Here is a 22,328-nt window from a genome sequence, read left to right on the forward strand (position 1 = left end):
GGACCTACCTCAGAGGCTGGTTGTGAGGATTAAATGACCTAATGTATGTCAAGCAAGCACACAGTGAGCACTCAATAAATGCTGCTGTTATTGGGTGCCTTTGAGTTGATTCTGACTCATAGCGACTCCATGTGACAGAGTAGACCGCCCTATAGGGTTTTCTAGGTTGTAATATTTATAGAAGCAGATCCCCAGGCCTTTCTTCCATGACACTGTTGTGGGCTGGTTCAAACCACCAACCTTTCAGTTGGCAGCTGAGCATGTTACCATTGTGCCACCAGGGCTCCTTCAGTAAATGCTAGTGATAATTATATTATTACAACCATTCAGCTGGCCTGTCTGTAAGGTGACCAACCATCCTGGTCTGCTAGAGACTGGGAAGTTTCCCAGGACTCTGAACTTCTGGTGCTAAAAACAGGAAAGTCCCAGGCAAACCGGGACAAGTTGGTCACCCTACTGCTGGCACTATACCAGAGGAGAATCCCAGAGGCCATCCCAGCTCAGAGCACATTCTGAGGTCTTGCGTGCCAGAATCCAAGGGCTCAGTTGTTGGGCAAGGGCTCCACTTGTATTTGGCTCTAGACCCCAGAGATGAGTGGCTGGCCTGAGGCACTTGGGAGGCATCTTGGGTGTGTATCGATGCTTCTCTTTGGGGGCTCCCTAGGGCAGAGAATAGGTCTGTGTTGCTTGGCGCGTAGTAGGTGCTCCATAAAGAGTTATTGAATTGAATGGAAGACTGTGGGCCTTGCAAACTCAGTCCATCCCTCACTGTGGCTTAGCTCTACCCAACCCATGGGCTGGTCTGCATCCTCTTTGTACTTCCTGTGTGGCCTTGGGCAAGGGCCTTTACCTCCCCCCAGCCTCAGTTCCCTCACCTGTGAAAGTGAGATGATAAGATCTGGCTGGGAGGATGGTTGCCCAGTTTAAGGGAGTTGACTAGTGTCCAGTCCTGGCCTAGCTTCTAGTTGGTCACGTATGGTAAGTTCAGGCCCTGGTAGGCCAGTGGGAGGGGCCCCGGGGGCAGGTGGTGCCTTTTGCATCCTCAGATGCAGCATAGGCTGCAAAGGCCACCTGTGTGTCCACCTTGGGAGTGTAATCATCAACGTCTACTGAGTACTTGCCTTGTGCCAGGTGGCTGGCCTCTCACTGTCTTATTTAGTCTTCCCAGCAGCCTGAGCTGGTGGGTATTATAGCATTACCCATAGTTTATAGACGAGGACTCTGAGGCTCAGGGGGGTGGATGAACTTGGCTAAGAAGGGGCAGGGCCCTGGCGTCAGAGCCCAGGTAGGTGGCCCCTCTGCTGTGCATTAGTTTCCCTTGTCTGGAAACTGTCCAAGAAGGAAGAACCCAGTGGATGGTTCCATTTATCTTCGTGGTTTTTAAAATGGAGAGGCGCAGACCTCCCAGAGCTCAGGTTTGGGATATGTCAGAGGCTACAGGTTATATGGGAAGATCATCCGTCACGCTTAGGAATTTTTCATGTGTAATAATAGGCATGAAGAGAGCTTAACTGAGAGAGAAGAAGACGGGAGGGGAGGGGAGGAGAGGGGAGGGAAGAGAAAGTAAGGGGAGGGGAGGGAAGGGGAGGGGACAGGAGAGGAGGGCAGGAGAGGAGAGGAGACACTCCCCTTTTTGAGGAACTCTTAAGGAAATACTGCAACACACTTCTCTTCACATGTGTCTTCATCAGAGAGATTATTGCAATGATACTATCTTTTTTGAAGTCCAAGTGATACAACCAGGCGTAAACTCTAGCATTTCGAATCGAGTCGCCTTTACTCATTAAGGTCATGGTGTAAATCAAGCCATGTCTGTATGTAGATATGTTCAGAAGACATGCCGTGTCTCAGGGTCGCCCAAATGTGGATGGAAGAGGCTCGGGCTAGCTCATGTCCATGGTGGGTCCTCCCCTGGGCCGCCACGGCCACAGCAGCGTCCCCAGTCTGGCCAGGCTCTGTGTTTGGAGCCTTCACTCACAGTCCCTCCTTTGATCCCTACATCATCCTGTGGGGGTGGAACTGTTAATTTCACCTTCTTTTTTTTAAAAAAAAAACTTTTTTTTAAAATTGTTCTTTAAGTGAAAGTTTACAATTCAAGTTAGTCTCTCATACAAAAATTTATACATACATTGTTTTGTGACCCTAGTTGCTGTCCCTATTCTATGACAGCACACGCCTCCTTTCTACCCCGGATTTCCTGTGTCCATGCAACCAGCTCCTGACCCTCTCTGCCTTCTCATCTCGCCTCTGGATGAGAGCTGCTCATTTAATCTCATGAATCTACTTGAGCTAAGAAGCACACTCTTCACAAGTGTCATTTTCTGTCCCATAGTCCAGTCTAATCTTTGTCTGAAGAGTTGGCCTCGGGAATGGTTTTAGTTTTGGGCCAACAAAGAGCCCGGGGGCCACATCTTTCAGGGTGCCTCCAGTCTCAATTAAACCATTAAGTCTGGTCTTTTTACTAGAATTTGAGTTCTGCACCCCACGTTTCTCCTGCTCCATCAGGGACTCTCTGTTGTGTTCCCTGTCAGGGCAGTTATTGTGGTATCTGGGCACCATCTAGTTCTTCTGGTCTCAGGCTGATGAAGTCTCTGGTTTATGTGGCCCCTTCTGTCTCTTGGGCTAATACATTGCTTGCACTTTCACCTTCTTTTCACAGATGAGGAAACCGAGGCCCAGTGAGGTGAAGTCAGTTGCCCAAGGTCACACAGCTAGAGTGGCTGAGCTGGGATTTCCGTGGCTTCCAGAGCCCATGATTTTGACCACTTCACTGTGCTGCCTTCATCAGTACCATGAAGGCCTTGGACTAGATCGGGAGGCTTTGGAGGGATGTCTTCTCTTTTCTACAATAGATTTTACTTTTTTAGAACAGTTTTACAGAAAAGTTGTGAAGGTAGTACAGAGAGTTCTCACATACCCTGCGCACAGTTTCCTGTTACTAACATCTTACATTTACATGTTACATTTGTCACAATGAATGGACCAATATTAATACATTATCATGTGCCAAAGTTCATACTTTATTCAGATTTCCTTAGTTTTTGCCTAATATCCCTTTTCCATTCCAGGATCCACCCAGGATACCTCGTTTAGTTGTCATGTCTCCTTAGGCTCCTCTTGGCTGTGACAGTTTCTCGGACTTTTCTTGTTTTTGATGACCTTGACAGTTTTGAGGAGTACTAGTCAGGTGTTGCCACTCTGCTGGAATTTGTCTGATGTTTTTCTCATGATTAGATCAGGGTTGTGGGGTTTTGGTAGGGAGACCAAGAGGTAAAGTGCCATTTTTTCCGTATCATATCTCACTAAAAAAAACCCATTGCCGTTGAGTCAGTTCTGACTCATAGCAACCTTATAGGACAGAGTAGAACTGCTCCATAGGGTTTCCAAGGAGCAGCTGGTGGATTCAAACTGCCAACCTTTTGATTGGCAGCCATATCACTTAACTACTGTGCCAAACACAGGCTTACTAGGATTTGAACCCAGTAGCTGATCCATGGGAGAAAGATGTGGCATTCTGCTTCCATAAAGATTACAGCCTTGGAAACCCTATAGAGCAGTTCTACTCTGTTCTATAGGGGTTACTATGAGTTGGAATTGACTCGATGGCAACGTTTTTTGTTTTTATCTTTTTAGTGGAGTCCCTGGGTGGTAGAAATGGTTAACATGCTTGTCTGCTAACCGAAAGGTTGGAGATTCGAGTCCATCCAGAGGTGTCTCAGAACACATACGCAGTGAAAGCCGAGACTGGACCCTGGATTTCTTCAGGCTCAACCCAGAGTTTGCTGACAGCTGTGAAATGGTTGTGATGACCCTGAGATGGACTCCAAGTACTTTGAGTCGGACAGAGCAGGTTCAAGGCTCAGCTTGGCCAACTCAAGCAAATTCCCTTTCCCCTCTGAGCAGCGATGTCTTCGTCTATTGCACGGAGGTAAACATACCAGGTATCTAGGACTAAGCTCAATCAAGATAATGCATGTGGGACCATTTTATACACTGGAATGGCCCACCTGGATAAGAGGTGTCATTGCCATGCACAACCACCAAGTATTAGTGTTTGGTTCATCGATTTGCCCGTTTCATCTTCACGCCTGGCTATATTTCAACATGTCCACGCTGCCTATTGGAGGATGTGACAGCCCAGAGAGCCACCCTCAGGGCTGTTAAAGTCCTTCCATGACCTGGATAGAGCAGACCCAGGCTTAATAAGAACCTTGACCAGGAGAGAGGGAGGTAGAGGTGTTCCCACTTACCTGGAGCAGGCTCCTCTGTTTCAATTCCATAAACTGCGAAGGTGACAAAGCCCTTTCTGTATTTGGGGAGAGATACACTTTGTAAATGATCTCATTACCCCCACGGCCATAAGCAGAGTTATGCGGGCCTTTCTAACAAGTGGCAGTAAAACATTTTATAGGCCCCTCTGCCCCCCTCCGCCCCCCTCCATTCCCCTACCGTGTAATTTTCTCTGTTTGGGGTTGGACTTGGTGTTTTCCCTCTTTCCCTTCTCTTTCTCCTTGCACTTTCTCTCATGTTAATTATATTAGTTGCCATGGAAACAGTGATGTCATTGGCACAGGCGCGCTCAATGACATCCAAAAGCACAGTTTATAGCATGGCTCAAAATTTATTCCATGGCTCGAAGCCTTGAAGGTGGTTATACAGTGATTATATCACAGGCACCATCTGGGCGTGAAGGTGGGAGGTGGTAGGAGAGTAGCTGGATTGGGGGTGGGGGGATGCTTTGCATAGTTCCGGAACCCCAGATACTGGAGGACGGTTACATTTGGACAGCATGGGGTACACCTTGCGTTCTGTGAGGAATTGTCTCTTGGCTTTTACCCAACAGCACCAAGCCCCACCATTTGTCCCCAGTTTAGGATTTCAGGATCCTCCGTGGAGTGGTGCTTAGAAGTGCTTCACCCTCAACTGTGTGTGTGTGTGTGTGTGTGTGTGTGTGTGTGTGTGTGCATGCGCACGCATGTCAAATGCACGAAAACCATGCTACCAGTATAAAATGTGATCTGCAGCATGCAGTGCATGTTGGTTCACACACAGGTTTGTGCAGACACGTACAGACTTATTTGCCCATCTGTGCTTCATTCTATAAGGAGCCCTGGTGGCACAGTGGTTAAGTACGTGGCTGCTAACCGGAAGGTTGGCACTTCAAACCCACCTAGCACCTCCACGGGAGAAAGACCTGGTGATCTGCTACTGTGAAGATTACAGCCTAGGAAACCCTATGGGGTAGTTCTATTCTGTCGTTTGAGGTTGCTGTGAGTTGGAATGGATGCTACGGTACCCAACAACAACCTCATTCTGTAAGGTGCAGTCATCCACACTTGTGATTTTCGCCATTCCCTCCTGCTTTCCCCTCCCTCTCCCCCTCCGGCTCAATTTTTAGCCTACGGAGTCCTGAAATCCAGAGCCAGTCTCCATCTGCCCTTGACTGAGCTTGAGGGCAGGGCTGTGTACACAGACGACTGGGTTGTGGGTGAAAACGCCGATCTTGTGGCAGGAAGACGTGCAGGTGTGCGCCCTGTGAGCGCTCCCTCACGCCAGACCTGCCGTTGTTCCGTGGGAGGCCTGTGCGTCTAAGTCTGGCACCGAGCAGACAGACCCCAAGGTGAGAGCCACTCGGCAGTCCCCTCTTCTCCCAGGGGGCCCGTTGATATGTTTTCAGTTCCTGCAGTATCACCCTGAGCTTGCTGCGGGAGCTCAGCAAACTCAGCGTGTGGAGCTAAGCGGGGCCCCCAGGTGTTCCTCATCAGTTCTGGAGCTTCTGTCTCTGAGATCAGAAGGATGAAGGGCTCTCTAGGAAGGCAGGCTTGGAGGAGCAGGGTAGGAGGGCCAGAGGGCACTGGTTTTGGGGGTGGAGCGTAACAGTCAGGGATCAAAACCTAACTCCAAATAGCTTCAATGAAATAGGCAAATTACTGTCCCCAGAACTGGGGAGTTCAAGACAGAAGCTGCCTGACCTAGGGCCTCAAATAGTCACATCCGGTCTCTCCTTCTGTCTCTGGTCCCGCCTTTCTTGGTTTTGAACCCCCTGATGGTGCCAAGATGGCTTCCAGGATCCCCAGGCTTACCTGTAAGTCCACATTGTTCCAAAAAATGTCATTGGACCAATTAGAGTCATGTGCCAATCCATGAACCATGGCCAGGAGTGTGGCATCCTCTGATTGGCCAGGCCTGGGTCACATGGCCACCCCTTGAGCCAATGTGAGAGGGCGGGGACCACTTGGACCCAGATGGGAGTGAGGGGATGGGAGCTGAGCAGGCAGAACCCAGGACTGTCTAGGGCAGATCCCATGCCTCTTTCTTCCCCCAGTGCCCATTGTGGTCTTCCCATCCAAGCTCCTTGCTCTTACTCTCACTCTCATCCCAACCCTCGGTAGTCACTGGCCTCCACACCCGGTCAGCCTTGTTCCAGGCACCAGGATAGAGACAGTGAGCTGTCGCCCTGCCCCACACCCCAGTGCCCAGCCAGCAGGGCAGCCACCTCGGGAACTAGTGCAATAGAGACAGGAGCTGCAGGCGGAGGAATCCCAGAGCACTCCAGGTCCTGAGGAAGGTCTTTGGGTTTTCAATCAAATCCAAACCAGGACCTGAGGCATGAGGAGGATGGTGCCCAGTGGAGAAAGCGGTAAGGTTCATCCAGGCAGATGCAAAGGCTCAGAGGCATGAAAGGGCAACTGAGACCCAGATGCTAACGATAATAACAAATGGCTTAGCACTGGGCTAAGTGGTATGTGTGCTGTATCGCAATCAACCTCACACGAGATAGGTGCTAGGAAATTAGTTAAAATATAGACAGAGCACTTAATATAGTCCCTGGCACATGGAAAGCCCCGTATAGATGTTTGAAAGCTGAACAGTGAATAAGGAAGACCGAAGAAGAATTGATGCTTTTGAATTATGGTGTTGGCGAAGAATATTGAGTATACCATGGACTGCCAAAAGAACGAACAAATCTGTCTTGGAAGAAGTACAGCCAGAATGCTCCTTAGAAGCAAGGATGGCAAGACGTCCTCTCACATACTTTGGACATGTTATCAAGAGGGGTCAGTCCCCGGAGAAGGACATCATGCTTGGTAAAGCAGAGGGTCAGGGAAAAAGAGGAAGACCCTCAACGAGATGGACTGACACAGTGGCTGCAACAATGGGCTCAAGCATAACTCTGATCAAGAGAATGGTGCAGGACCGGGCAGTGTTTCGTTCTGTTGTACATAAGGTCGCTATGAGTCGGAACCCACTCGATGGCACCTAACAACAACAACAACGTGGTATTAATAGTAGTTTATTGTTGTTAGTTGCCCTTGAGTTGGCTCCAGCTCGTGGCGACCTTACACGTAACAGAAGGAAACGTTGCCCGGTCCTGTGCCATATTCGTGATCATTGTTGTGTTTGAGTCCAATGTTGTAGCTATTGTGTCGGTTCATCTCACTGAGAGTTTTCCTCGTTTTTACCGACCCTCTACTTTACCAAACATGAAGTCCTTTTCCAGCGATTAGTCTTTCCTGATGATGTGTCCAGAGTAAGCAAGCTGAAGTCTCACCATCACTTTTATGGAGCATTCTGGGTATATTCTGTCTAAGACTGATTTGTTTGTTCTTCTGGCAGTCCACGGTATATGCAGTATTTTTGGCCAGAATGCACCAATTCTTCTTCTGTCTTCGTTTTTCATTGCCCAGCTTTCGCATGCATCTCAGGCAATTGAATACTATGAATAGTAACAGTAATGATAATAATTATAGGAACCTATGGAAGATTTTAGCAAGGAAAACAATGAGAGTAACAATGAGGAATTTGGGTGGAAGGGAAAGGAGCAGAGATAGTTTAGACCAGTGGTTCTCAACCAGGGTTGATTTTGGCCCCCACAGGACATTTGGCAATGTCTGGAGACATTGTTGGTCATCGCATCTGGGGGAGGGGGTGCTAATGGCATCTAATGGACAGAGGCCGGGATGCTGCTAAACATCCTACAATCAACAGGACACACGCTAAAACAAAAAATTAAAAAACCCCAAACCAAAACCGTTGCCGTCGAGTCACTTCTGACTCATAGCGACCCTATGGGACAGAGTAGAACTGTCCCATAGGGTTTCCAAGGAGGGGCTGGTGGGTTTGAATTGCAGACCTTTTGGTTAGCAGCTGAATGCATAACCACTGCTCCACCCAGGCTCCAAAAAATTACCTGGCCCCGAATCAATAGGTCTGAGATGGAAAAACTCTGGCTTAGATTAGATGTGGGGGCGGTTGTAGCATACAGTATGGATGTCAAAAAGGAGGCTGTGGGCAGGCCAAGGGCCCCAGGTGCCCAAAGACTGGAAGAGCCTTACCCCTGCTCCTGCTAAGTGAGCATCCTCCACTCCTGGTCTGAAGTGTGGTGGGTGACAGTGGCAGAGAAGGTGCTGGCTGGGGCTGGCAGGGAGAGGCATGTGTCACCAGAGGGTCTGCAGCAGGGGTGGATTAACCAGTAAGCAAGGTATGCACGGGCTTACCCGTTACTGTGGAGACAATTCCGACTTATAGCGACCCTGGAGGACAGAGTAGAAATGCCCCATAGGGTTTCTAAGGAGTGTCTTGAATTGTGAAATTGTACACTACAGATTAGTAAGTAAACACAAGTAAGACCATGGGTACCTTGCTTATTAGGTAATCTGACCCTGGTCTGCAGTCCCTGGTGGGCTCGATGACCCTCTCTCCAGCTGTGTTTTTGTTGTCGCTGTTAGTTGCTGGTGAGTTGGCCCCTGATTCATGGCCACCCCATGCAAAATGGGATCAGACCATAGGGTTTACGTTGGCTAACTTTTGGAAGTAGATCAACAGGCCTTTCTTCCTAGTTTGTCTTAGTCTGGAAGCTCTGCCGAAACCTGTTCAGCATCACAGCAACACGCAAGCCTCCAATGACAGACAGGTAGTGCCTGTACATGAGGTGCATTGGCCAGAATCAAACCTGGCTCTTCCACATGGAAGATGAGAATTCTACCACTGAACCACCAATGCCCCCCAGCTGTGTCTACAGCCCCCCAAATCATAGGCCGCACACCTTCCTTGAGTAGGTGCATATACCCTGCACCCGCGCACAGCTTGCAGCTTGCCGCCCCCAGCCAGGAAATGTACCCCCTCAGCACTCAGCCCTGGCAGCCAGCCTGCTCTCCAGTCCTGAGTCAGAACTGTTGCTTTGTTTTAGTAACATGAGCACAGGAGAAGGGAAGGAGAGAAGTGGACAGGAAGAGAGAGACAGTGAGTCAAAAACAGTGAGGCAGACCAAGACAGGGATGGGGACAGACAGACAGACTCCAAGGGAGAAAGAAAGCCACAGAGAAACCGAGACCGAGCAAGAGCTCTTGAGACAGAGATGGAGGGAGACACATGGAAGGCGGTGGAGAAACAGAGAGACCCAGACAGAGTGAGAGTCCCCTAAAGAAAAACAGAGGCTGAGAAAGAGCAGAAGGGAGGAGGACAAGAGTAGAAGGAAAGACTGAGCGTGAGCAAGAGAAATATTTCCCAGCACACCCCACCGTCCAGAGCCCAGCAACTCTCCAAGGCTTTGCCGTATTTCATCCAAGAAACTGGAGGATCAGGGAAGTTTTCTCCATGCAGGTTCTGAACGAACAGGCATTGTTTACACGATTGCTGGCATTCCTGGTTAACTGGACATTAGCCAACAGGAAATTCCTGGGACAAATCTTTCCACTCAGTCTTTAAAAACTTTTATTTATTTATTTTAATTTCAGGCGTCTGAGAGGGGAAATGAAAAAAAGAGGAAGAGGGAAAAAGAAAAGAAAAAAAAAAAAAGTGAAACACCTGGTATAAGGAAAGCACATCCAGCTATGACCCCAGTCAGGTCAGGCAGGCCGGAATCCATTGTGTCCCCACCCGGCGTCATTCTTCACCTGGAAGGATTTATGACCTCACAACCCCGTGACATCACAATGCGTTGCCATGGGCCCTGCTTTATTATCATAAACAAAAGGCTATTCCTCGGGACACTGGCTGTCTGAATGGGAGGGGGAAAGGCTCCGTGTAATGTGTTTTCTTGGGAAGGCAGCTTCTTTGGAAGTCTGAAAGGCTGTGGAAATAGTTATCTGCCCAGTTCACTCTTGTAGCTGCGTAGCCCCTGGACAAGGCTCGGACGGGCCAGCAGGGATGAAGCAGCTCCCTGCAGGAGGACCCTCTGGCTCACCATGCTGTCACTGACAAAAAGGAGCCACCTCAGGCGTCCCTCCTTGCTACAAACATTCATTCCATCCATTCTTTCATTCAACAAAAATGCATACAACACCTACACTGTGCTAGGCACCGTTGCCAGTTGCCGTCGAGTCGATACCAACTCGTGCCGACCCCACATGTGTCAGAGTAGAACCGTGGTCCGTAGTGTTTTCAATGGCTGATTTTTCGCAAGTAGATCCTCAGGCATTTCCTCTGAGGCACCTCTGGGTGGACTCAAACCACCAGCCTTTCAGTTAGCAGCAGAGCCCGTTAGCCATTTGCACCATCCAGGGACTAGACACTGTTAGAGCTGGGTTACAGATTGGTGAAAAACACAGAGGCTGGCCCTGCCCTCTTAGAACCTGTAGTACCCAACAAACAAACAAACATGAGTGTGTGGAATTGTAATATGGGTTCAGTGTGCTAATGGAAGCAAACAGAAAGCTAGAATGAGAATATTGGAGAGAGGAGGCTACTTGGGTGGGCTATAGAGAGGGCTTCCCGGAGGAGGTGATGTTTAAGAGAAGACTTGAAGGAGGAGAGTGAGAGCGAGTGGCGGGAACAAAAGCGAGGACAATGGTTCCCGGCAGAGTGACCAACGGGATTTAAGTCCACACCAGGGGCCTCTTCCCCTGTATTGAACAGTATTCCTCGACAGCTGATTCAAATGAGGCGGCCTATAAAGAAGAGTCATTGTTGCCAGGAATCTGAGTTGAGTAGAGCTTCTCGACCCTGCCCTAGTCATGCCACCAAACCACCACCTGACACATAGAGAGCCTGGCCAAACTGCCGGATTGGGCACTTGGTGAAAAAAACTGACCCAGGTGCAGAAACACCTGTAGGACCCGGAGCCAGCTCTCCCTGGCATGAGCCAGGTGTGCGTGTAAGCAGATGATGCTGTTATGCAGGAGGCAAGAGGGGGTGGGGACAGAAGGAGGGAGAGAAGTATATGGGACAGATGTGTGGACACTGCTGGCTGGTCAGGATGCCAGGTGAGGGACAGGTGGACAAACCACCCCGTACCTCCCAGGAGAAGGGGCCCCTAGGGAAGCCGGGACTTGTATATAGAACAGGATGAGAACTTCCAGTTCATCAGGTCAATGGTGGGGACATGGAGGCCCAGAGAGGAGACAGTGGCACAGGAAGTTAGGTACAGAGCAGGGTTGGCAGTAGCCGAGGATGCAGGCTCTGGGGTCAGGCAGAGCTGGGTTTGAATCTAAGGTCCGCTCTTCAATTGCTGTGTGGCCTTGGGCAGCTAACCTCACATCTCTGAGCCTCCATCCCCATCATAACATGGGGAGAATGCACATAAGGCATTTTGCGCAGCTATCCCTACTTTCCCGGGAGTGCATTTATTAAACCATGCTAGATACGGTTCTTCTGACTTCTCATACATTAGCTCATTTGATACACAGGGCAGGTTTCAGAGGTAGCACTTATACCCACTAGGACTGCTATAATCAAAAAGTCAGATAATAGCAAGTGTTGGCAAGGATGTGGAAAAATCAGAACCCTCATACCCTGCTGGTGGGATTGTAAAATGGTTGCAACTACTTTGGAAAACAGTCGGACAGTTCCTTAAATGGTTGTACCTAGAGTTACCATATAACCCAGCAATTCTACTCGTAGGTATATACGTATTAAAAACATACATCCGCACAAAAACTTATACAAGAATGTTCATAGCAGCATTAATTCATAATAGCCAAAAAATGGAAGCAACCCAAGTGTCCATCAAAATGGACATACAGTGTATCTGTACAATGGAATATTATTTGGCAATATAAAGGAATGAACTACTGATACATCTACAGCATGGATGAACCTTGAAGACATGCTAAGTGAAGGGAGCCAGTCACAAAAGATCACATACTATATGGTTCCATTTATACAAAATGTCCAGGATAGGCAAATCCACAGAAACAGAAAGTGGATTAGTGGTTGGTTAGGGCCGAGGGCAATTAGGGGAGAGGGGTAAAGTGATTAAAATGTTATAAAATTGACAGTGGTGATGGTTACACATGTCTGTGAAAATACTTAAAACCATGGAATTATACACTTAAAATGGGTGACTTGTGGTATGTGAATTATATCTCAACAAAGCTGTCATAAAAAAAAAGATCATTTACCGATAAAGCCAAAAACAAGGGCTTGAGGAAAATTTGGGGGAGGGTGGTGGTGATGGTTGCCAGTTGCCAACGCACCAACTCTGACTCATGGCGACCCCATGTACAACAGAAGGAAATGTTGCCTGCTCCTGCACCATCTTCACGATTGTTGGTGTGCTGAAGCCCATTGTTGCGGCCGCTGTGTATTTTCATTGCCTTCCAACCTAGGGGGTTTATCTTCCGGTGCTATATCAAACAATATTCTGTGACCCATAGGGTTTTCATTGACTAATTTTTGGAAGTTGGTCACCAGACCCCTTTCTTCTTTGTCTGTCTGAGTCTGGAAGCTCTGCTGAAACCTGCCCACCATGGGTGACCCCGCTGGTATTTGAAGTAACAGTGGCATAACTTCTCATATCAGAGAAACGCGCAAGCCTCCACACAAACTGACAGACAGGTGGTGGTGGGTAGGGTGTTCTAAAACTTGATTTGGGTGCTGGTTGCATGACTGTATACATTTGCTAAAGCTTATCAAATTATTTACTTAAATGGGTGAATTTCATTTTATCTAAATTTGCCTCAATAAGGTTCTTAAAGGAGGAGTGGAGGGAGTAGGCAGTGGGTTGGACTATAGTTTTCCTATCCCTCTTCTGGAGCCCTGGTGGCGCAGTGGTTAAGAGCTCGGCTGCTAACCAAAAGGCCAGCAGTTCAAATCCACAAGATGCTCCTTGGAAACCCTATGGGGCAGTTCTCCTCTGTCCTGTAGTGAGGCTATGAGTCGGAATCAACTCGACGGCAACGGGTTTGGTTTTTTTGGTTTGGTTTATCCCTAGTCTAAATGATGAGCATATCAAGACTCTTTAGGTTCAAGCTGGTTTAGGCAAAATGGGGAATTGGTTTACACACACAACTGAAAAGTCTAGAGAGTAGGGTGGGCTTCAGGCACTGTTAGATCTGGGATGCAAATATCATCAGGCTGTTCTCCACATGATTTCCATTCTCATTCCCTGCAAAATGGCTGCCAGTAGCTCCTGTCACATCGTTCTGGGTTCTAGTGCAGCGGAAAAAAGAGACCACACCTTTTCCAGTGGCTTCAGAAAAATGGCTGTGTCCCGTTGAATCCAGTTGGTCACATGCCCATCTCTGCTCCAATTCTTGTGCCCAAGAGAATGCAGTGCTCTCATTGGACAGTCCTGAGTCTTATGGCAGCCCTGGAGCTGAAGGATGCACTTAGCATTACCCAAAGCACAGGGATTGTGCATGGGGAGTTGGGGTGTCATGGTTAGTCCTTGGAGGAAAATCGGGGTGCTATGACCAGGGAGACCCAACAGCAGAGTCTAGGAAGCTTTTCTTATGTCAAATATTTTGTTTAAGCAGTTCCACACACCAAGGGAGTTAAATAAACACTGTTAGTCATGTTCCATCCATGACAAATTGAAGCCCCCAAGAGTGAGGACAGCCTGCAGGTCACCGGCAAAGCAAACCCCCTCCCTGTGCTGATGACTTCACCTTTGCTCTCAGCATGAGCTTTAACTACCTGCAAGTCAAGACAGAAGGGGTCATTTATTTAATAGACAGTCATTACAGCCAGCCATGCACACTACATCTGTACATTTCTTAGATCAGGAAATTGAAAAGTCTGGAAATTAAAGGGACAGACATAAAGACTGCAGAGCAGAGCGCAGGGCTGGCTCCCGAGCTCGGGGAAGTATCTCTCGGACAGAGAAGAGCCTTGGAAAGTCCTTTCCGAAGCCTGCAGAGTCGCTGTCTTCGCCTCCCCAGAAAGGGAAGTAAGATCCGATGAAGAGGAAATCAGAAAGCAAGTGAGGAGTCCTGGGTCCTAACCCCAGCTCTGATGCTAACAAGCTGTGTCACAGTGGGCAGGTCATTTTGCTTATCCAAGCGCCAGTGTCAGATGAAAATGAGACCGTCTTCCCTCACCTTTCACCTCTGATCTCTGCCGGCTTCTTTGCTCCGGCCTGCCAGGTTCTGCATGCTCTGACCAGGGTCCGCCTCTCTGCCCACATTGCTTCCACTGCCCCCTTGTTCTCCCACCCCATCCTACCTGGCCAGCCTGTTCCTTACACCTAAGGCGTCTGTTCCCAGCTCTGAGCATTTGCACATACTGTTCCCTCTGCCTGGAAATCACCCCCTCCCTAGGATAGAGTTGAGAGTCCTTTCTCTCTCCCCAGGTCCTCTCCACTTATGGGTGTCACGGCAGACCTTCTTGCTCCGGAGGGGACTGTCTGTGCCTCGTCTTGCTCCCCCACTACATGTGTGCATCTTGTGGACAGAAACAGTGTCATTTGTCTTTGCCTTCACTGCACCTAAGAGAGCCTGGCACATAGTAGTAGGTGCACAATAGATATTTTAATGGATTAGTATATGAATGCATGCAGACATGCATTCGAGTGTTATGGGGGCAGGAGCCTCATCCGTCTTGGTCTCCAGTGTCATGGGTGGTCTGGCCCATGGCACACACTAGATACATTTTCAGGCAATGAGTGAAGGATGGATGGATGGATGGATGAGTCGATGGCTGGGTGGATGGATGGATAAGTGGATGAGTGGGTGGGTGGATGAATGGGTGGATGGTTAGATTGATGGGTGGATGAACAATTCCTTTAAGGCCTCGGTGAAGTTGCTTCCTCTGTGTAGGGTGACCAGTGATCCCGGTTTTCCCAGGACTGAGAAATTTCCCCAGGATGTGGACATTTAATGCTAAAACTTATCAAATCGCAAGCAAATGGCACGATTTGGTCACCCTATCCTACCTACTTCCGTGACACAGTGTAAGACCTGACCCCAGTCAGGCTGGACTAAATCCTGGTCACTCTCTACTATTGCATACTTTGCGGCTTCCTAATTATTTCACACCGGTCTAATTTTGCTTGAGGACACAGAATCTTTCCTTATGGCCCACAGTAACTGCTCAGGGAGAGGCAGAAATGGACTTGGAAAGATCTCCGTCAGCATCAGCATCATTTGTTAAGGCCTCATTTAAGCCCTGCATGGACATTTTCTTCTCTAATTCTCCCAACGATCCCAGAAGGTAGGAATCTTCTTTCTCATTTCACAGATGAGGTCATTGAAGGCCAGATTTGAAGTGACCAACCCAAACTCGCACACCTAGGAAATTTCAGGATTTGAACCCAGGCCTGTTGGAGTCCAAAGCCTGTGCTTAAGGAGCACCCAGAGATAGCGCCACTCTAATTCCCTGGGCCCAGGTCCTATGGGGCCCGGCAGTTTCCGGAGGCCCCCATCTAGCCCCCGAATGCATGGCAGACTAGAAGCCCCCCTAGAGCCCTGTCCTCCAGCTGCAGTCCAGGGACCTGAGCCCTGGGGAGAAGAGAAGACACACAACTGTCAAATGGGGAGGAAACAAGCCCCTCTCCTGCTCTGGAAAGTCAGCAGGGACCAGTTTTGGCAGCCTGGAGCCCTCCCTTGTTTCTAACAGACCCACCATCTCCCTGGCAGACCCAAGGGCAGGGAGATGAGTCTCCCTGAGGCCAGTTCTTTCCCTTCGATCCTCCCAGTGTCTGCTGAAAAGGTGAACTCGCCTGCCCGTGCCTCCCCTCCACAGCACACCCCCATGACGGCCACAGTCGGCTGTCCTAGGGAGGCAGCGGCTGTCTCTCCCCCGCAGGCCCCCTAACATGCCCACTCTGCCCTCCCAGGCTCCCTGTGAGTCTGATAGGCCTGTGACAAGCCCCGCCTGCTTGTGGGAGAGGAGTGGGGGGAATCACTGTTGCAGAATCCCAGCATGGGAAGAAGAAGGAAAGTGCTGACTTAAAAATTGAAACCGTGACAGTTGTAGCACTTTTTAACTCTGCAATGGGCCTGTTGGCACTTGTCGGCTCCCAGCGCGTTTGCTAAGGTGCATTTTCATCAAAGGCAGGAGCCTGCTCTCCAGCTCCCACTGCACTGGCAATCTCTGTGCTTCCACCTCCCTCACTGGGTCTTCCAGCTTCTCCCCTCCCTCCTCTATGCCTTCTGGCTCCTCCCTCTCTTTACTGTCCCCACCTTCTCTCCCTGTCTGTCTCCTCCCTCTCACCCCCTTCCTGTCCTTCTCTTCCTCTGCTTCTTCTCTGACTCCGTCTCCTTTCCTTCTTTCCTTTCAGTTCAGCAAGATGAGCATTTATTGAGCCACTACAGTATACAATAAAGAACCCTGGTTAAACACTCAGCTGCTAACCAAAAGGTCGGCGGTTCAAACCCACCAGCTGCATGCGGGAGAAAGATGTGGCAATCTGCTTCCATAAAGTTGACAACCTAGGAAACCCTATGGGGCAGTTCTACTCTGTCCTATAGGGTTACTATGAGTTGGAATCTACTCGACAGCAATGGGTTTTTTTTGGACAGTATACCAACACCAAAACCAAACCCGTTGCTGCCGAGTCGATTCCAACTCATGGTGACCCCGTGTGTTACACAGTAGAACTGCTCCATAGGGTTTTCTTGGCTGTAATCTTTACGGAAGCAGATCGCCAAGCCTTTCTTCAGGAGCACCACAGGGTGGATCTGAAGCACCAACCTTTAGGTTAGTAGTAGAGCACAAACCATTTGTCACACCCAGTGACCTAGGGACTCTAATGATGAGTATAGAAGGACAAATAAGACATGCTCCTTGTCCCCCAATGAGTTACAGTTGCCCCTTTCCTGCCCTGCTGTTTTGCTCTTCTCTGAATCTCTTCTCTTTCTCTCCCCCCATCCACCCTTCCTCTTGGCATCCTCTGTTTCTCTCTTTTTTCAGGCCAGTTCAGTCAGCTCTTTCTTGAGCCCTGCTGTGTGCCAGGCCCTCTGTTAGGTGCTGGGGATGCAGACAGGAATAAGAGGTCCCTTCAGAGTCCCTGGGTGGTGCAAATGGTTAATGTACTCGGCTGTTAACCCAGAGGTGCCTCAGAAGAAAGGCCCGGTGATCTACTTCCAAAAAATCAGCTCTTGAAAACCCCATGGAACACAGTTCTACTCTTGACACGCATGCGGTCACCATGAATTGGAACTGGCTTAACGGCAACTGGTTTCACTGTCCTGGGGTCTCTTTTCTCTCTTGCTCTCTCTCTCTCTCATCGTTTCTTCTTCCTCTGTCATCCCTCCCTCTCCACCTCCGAAAAAGCTCACCTCAGTCATCCTCTTCCTTTGCTCACACTCACGCCCAGTCTCAGGCTTCAGCCTTCTGAACAAGAAAGGCAGTCTGTTAATTGCACGGCCCCCTCCGACTTCCTCAAATGATGGGGCTGGGCCTGGCCAAGCTGTGGGCGGTGCTGGAGCTGCGAGCCGGAACAGCTGATGCAGGTGGACAGACAACGGATCTGAAAAGCCCTGACCCCGCTGGCCGGGCCCAGAACTGCTGATCTGCCATATCTGTCTGACTGAGCCCGAGCAGCTGGGAGACGCCTGGGCCCTGCAGCCGCAAGGAAAGGCTAATGCGGGAGGACAAATGATCAGGAGCAGAACGGAAAGTTCCCTGGCCTGGCCCTGAGCTGAGGATGGCTGATTGGAGTGGACATGCAGGTCACTGGTTGGCTGGACACAGGGGGAGCTGAGGGCAAATCAAAAGCAGATGATGTCCAGTTGCTGGAAGCCATGGCTAAAAAGGAAGTCAGGGAGGAGGGGGAGGTTGGGCTAAAGGGTTTGCAGGACAACCATGCTGGGCTGTGCTTTCCAGAATATCCAGGAGGTCAAGAGAAAGGTGGCTCTGGGTTCAAATCCTGGCTGTGGTCATTGTGGTTGACTTTACCCAGTGTCCCAAAAAAGACATCTCTTTTATCCAAATGATGACGCCGGAATGGAATCCCCAGTCTCCTTGCCAGTGATTGGTTCACCAATGGTCACATGATCCACAGATAGCCAAGGGAGACATGAGGGAAAGTCGTGGGGCTTCTGGGAATTCTTCCTAAGAAGGAGCTGCTGTGTCTGGATGTGATGCTGGGAATCCCTGCAGCCTGGGCCAGAGTCAACTTCAAGGATGTCAGACCCAAGATGGGAAGAACTTGCAAGGAAATGACATCGTGGAGATGACTCTGGGCTATACCGCTGCACCTGGCGCATGCTCACCCTCAATGCCCCATTTTCAGAAGTGACTTTTCTTATTGTTCAAGGCCATTTGAGCCCATCTGAGTTGTGTGGTCTGTCAACTTGCAGCCTAAAGCATCCTAAATAACAAACTTGTTGTTAGCTGCCATGAAGTCGGCCCCCAACTTACATCGATCCCATGCACAACGGAATGAAACACTGCCTAGTCCTGAATCATCCCCATGATCAATTGCAGATCAAACCATTGTGATCCATAGGGTTCTCACTGGCTGATTTTCAGAAGTAGATTGCCAGGCCTTTCTTCCTAGTCTGTCTTAGTCTGGGAGCTGAGTATCGTAACAACACACAAACCACCACTGACAGACAGGTGGTGGCTGCACTGGAGATACAATGGCCAGGAGTCAAACCCAGGTCTTCTGCATGCGAGACAAGAATTCTCCCACTGAGCCACACTGTATTTAACGTCTCCGAACCTCATCAGAGATCATAATGTCTATGACCCAGGATTGTTATGAGAATTCAGGAAAAGATGCATTTAGCACCGTGTCTGGCACATAGTAAGCACTCAGTAAACATTACTGTAATTCGTACAAATCAATGCATTATAGTCAATACATTATTTACAGTTGGTTATATGTGATAGTTGTTAGTGCTGTTGCCAAATATTTCTGGCTCTTTCCCCTTCCAAGCACAGTAGGATTGTACTTCCTCACCTTCTGAGTGGGAGAAGCCGTGTAACTAATTCAGGCCAAAAGATATATGTCACTTTGGATTGAGCATGCAATGGCTCCTTCAGAGCTCTCTTTCCACCAGTGTTAACTGAGAGTGGCTGCCTCATCAGCCTGGGTCCTTTCGTGACCACAGTGAGCAGCTGATCCAAGCTGGACATGTAACAAGAGTATGGAATAAACTGTTATTGTTTGAGCCACTAAGGAAAATGGGGAGTGACTGCTTAATGGGTGGAGATTTTCTGTTTAGGATGATGAAAAATTTCTGGACTTGTCTATCCAGAGTCACTGAATTGCACAGTTTAAAGTGATTAATTTTATGATAGGGGAATTTCATCTCAATTTTAAAAATCAGTGATTACAGAATATACCACGGACTGCCAAAAGAACGAACAAATCTGTCTTGGAAGAAGTACACCCAGAATACTCCTTCGAAGCAAGGATGGCGAGACTTTGTCTCGCATACTTTGGAAATGTTATCAGGAGGGATCAGTCCCTGGAGAAGGACATCATGCTTGATAAAGTAGAGAGTCAGGGAAAAAGAGGAAGACCCTCAACGAGATGGATTGATACAGTGGCTGCAACAATGGGCTCAAGCATAACAACAATTGTGAGGATGGTGCAGGACCGGGCAGTGTTTTGTTCTGTTGTACACAGGGTCGCTGTGAGTCAGAACCGACTCAATGGCACCCAACAACGACAACAGATGGGGGCAGGCATCAGATAGGCAGGAGAGAGGATTAGCATTCAACTCCACTCCTAGAAATACCCAAACCAAACCCACTTCCTGCCTGGCCCCCAAACCCTTCTCATAACACCTGTAGGTGCTCACAGTAGGTGCTCAACAAATGTTTGTTTCTTCCCTTCCTCTACACTTGTTCTTGTTGATTGCTGCCAAGTCGATTCCGACTAATAGCAACCCCATGTGACAGAGTAGAACTGCCCCATAGGGTTTTCCAGGCTATAATCTTTATGGAAGCAGATCACCGGGTCTTTCTCCTGCAGAGCTTCTGGGTGGGTTGGAACTGACAACCTTTCAGTTAGCAGCGAGCACTTAACCGTTGCACCAGCAGGCTCCTTTCCTCCACTACCTACTCCCTATATAAAGGAGAAAAAGAAACTCGGTTTTGTCATTGTAACTGCCGCCCTTGGACCTTTGGACTGACTCACGTCTGTCATTAGGGAGGGTCTTATTTACCTTGTACTCCGACTGCGAGCTGCACTTTGGGACCCGTGTTACCTCCAGCCTCAGACTTGAGAAAATCCTGCCAGCGCCAGCTCCAGTCGGTGTAATTATACCTTACCCCGGGCCTCCCTGCCACTGTTTACAGAGCCGGCATCATAATTAACTGTTTATCAGGGTCTTTTGGGCCTGGCTGGGGGTCCAGAATGGCATCGGGCTCCAGCATCCCCTGGCTGCCCGCGGTGACCACTCCCCCTCCCCTGCCATTCGGGAAAGGCCTGGTGTGGGCAGCCACTGGACTTGCTTGCTCCGGGAAAGATTCCTTCTTGGGGAGTTCCTGAGGCTTCCTGGGCTGGAAGCTATTCTTGGGGCATTGAAGGGAAGTGGGAGGGAGGGTGGACAGCAGCTGTGGCTCCGGTCACCTCTGTCCCTCCCAGCCAGACCATGAGCGCCTGCTACATGCAGGGCGTGGATGTAGAGCCAAGTTAGTGGCATCTCAGACCTCAAGGAGCTTGCGGTGTAGGGAGGGAGGAAGAGAGGGAAGTAGGCAATCGCCCTCTGTAAGATTCTGAGCAGAACGAAAAACATATCAAGAGAGAGAGAGACAGACGATTTTAAAAATGGGAACAATCTTTTTTTTTAAATGATTTTTTTAATTTTTAAATTTTTTTTTTTTAAATGAGAACAAAACTCACTCTGTCTACAAAGGGCTAGCCCTGTCAGCACACTGACAGTTTTTTTCTGTTTCCTACATAAAGATTGACAGAGATCAGAGCTTGGAGGGAAAAGAGAACCTTTATAAGCTCTCATGTGTCTCTGGAGCTCTGGTGGTGCAGTGGTTAAGAGCTCGGCTGCTAACCAAAAGGTGGGCAGTTTGAATCCCCCAGCTGCTCCTTGGAAATCCTATGTGGCAGTTCTACTCTATCCTATAAGGTCACTGTGAGTCGGAATTGACTTGACTGCGACAGGTTTGCTTTTTTTGGTTTTACTGTGCCTCTGACCCTTTGCATATACATCGTCTTGCTGAGTCCCCCAACCCCTACAGGTAGGCATTACTGGGGTCTCCATTTTGCAGGTGAGGAAACTCCAGCACAGAGAGATTAAGTGACTTGCCGGAGAACACACAGCCTAGAGGCTGTAGACCTGGGATCCAGACCTGGTCTTGTGTGGCTCCAAGGCTGCTGTTCATTCTCTCATCTTTCTCTCAGGCACAGGCTATGAGGCCCACTCAGAGGAATGGAATGTCTGACATTCCCCCGGCCTCACTGACTCCCCTAGAACCCCCTGGGGAATGGTGACTCAAGTGCAGGAACTTGTCCCCTCAGCCTCATTGCCCCAGCCTGCCTGCTTCCTCCCTGTAGTTGCACCAGCTGTCTCAGCAACACTGAACACACCTTGCTCTTCTCCTTCTCTGTACTTTGGTGCTGTTCCTGAGTCTGGCATTCCCTCCTCCCCACCACCTTTGCCTTGAAAACTCCTTCACCTCCATGATGATGCAGATCAAATGCCACTCTGACTCTTCCTGTATAAGTCACTTCATTATTTTTTTTCCCATACAGCAGGGCCACCATGTATTGTTGCACAGGTTGTTCACTTCACAACTCTAGGGGCACCATGCACATAGACTCCAGTGGACTGTCTAGATGTTCTTTTTTTTTAATTTATAATTTATATTATATTTTGTTGTTGTTATTGAGAATGTACATAGCAGAACATAGACCAATTCAACAGTTTCTACATGTACAATTCAGTGACATGGATTACACTTTTCAAGTTGTGCAACCATTATTACCTTCCTTTTCTGCGTTGTTCCTCACCCATTAAGATAAACTCACTGCCCCCTAAGGTTCCTATCTAATCTTTGGAGTTGCTGTTGTCAATTTGATCCCATATAGATAGTTCTTAAAAGAGCACATTGCTCAAGGCAGACACTCTTTTTTAGTTAAGCTATTGTTTGGTTTTAAGAAGACTTCAGGGAATATTTTTGGTTTAAGGTTTAAAGATTATCTCAGGGCAACAGTTTCAGGGGTTCATCCAGCCTCCATGGCTCCAGAAAGTTTG

This window comes from Trichechus manatus, unplaced genomic scaffold, assembly GCF_000243295.1.
Source record: "Trichechus manatus latirostris isolate Lorelei unplaced genomic scaffold, TriManLat1.0 scaffold00061, whole genome shotgun sequence".
NCBI lineage: Eukaryota > Metazoa > Chordata > Mammalia > Sirenia > Trichechidae > Trichechus > Trichechus manatus.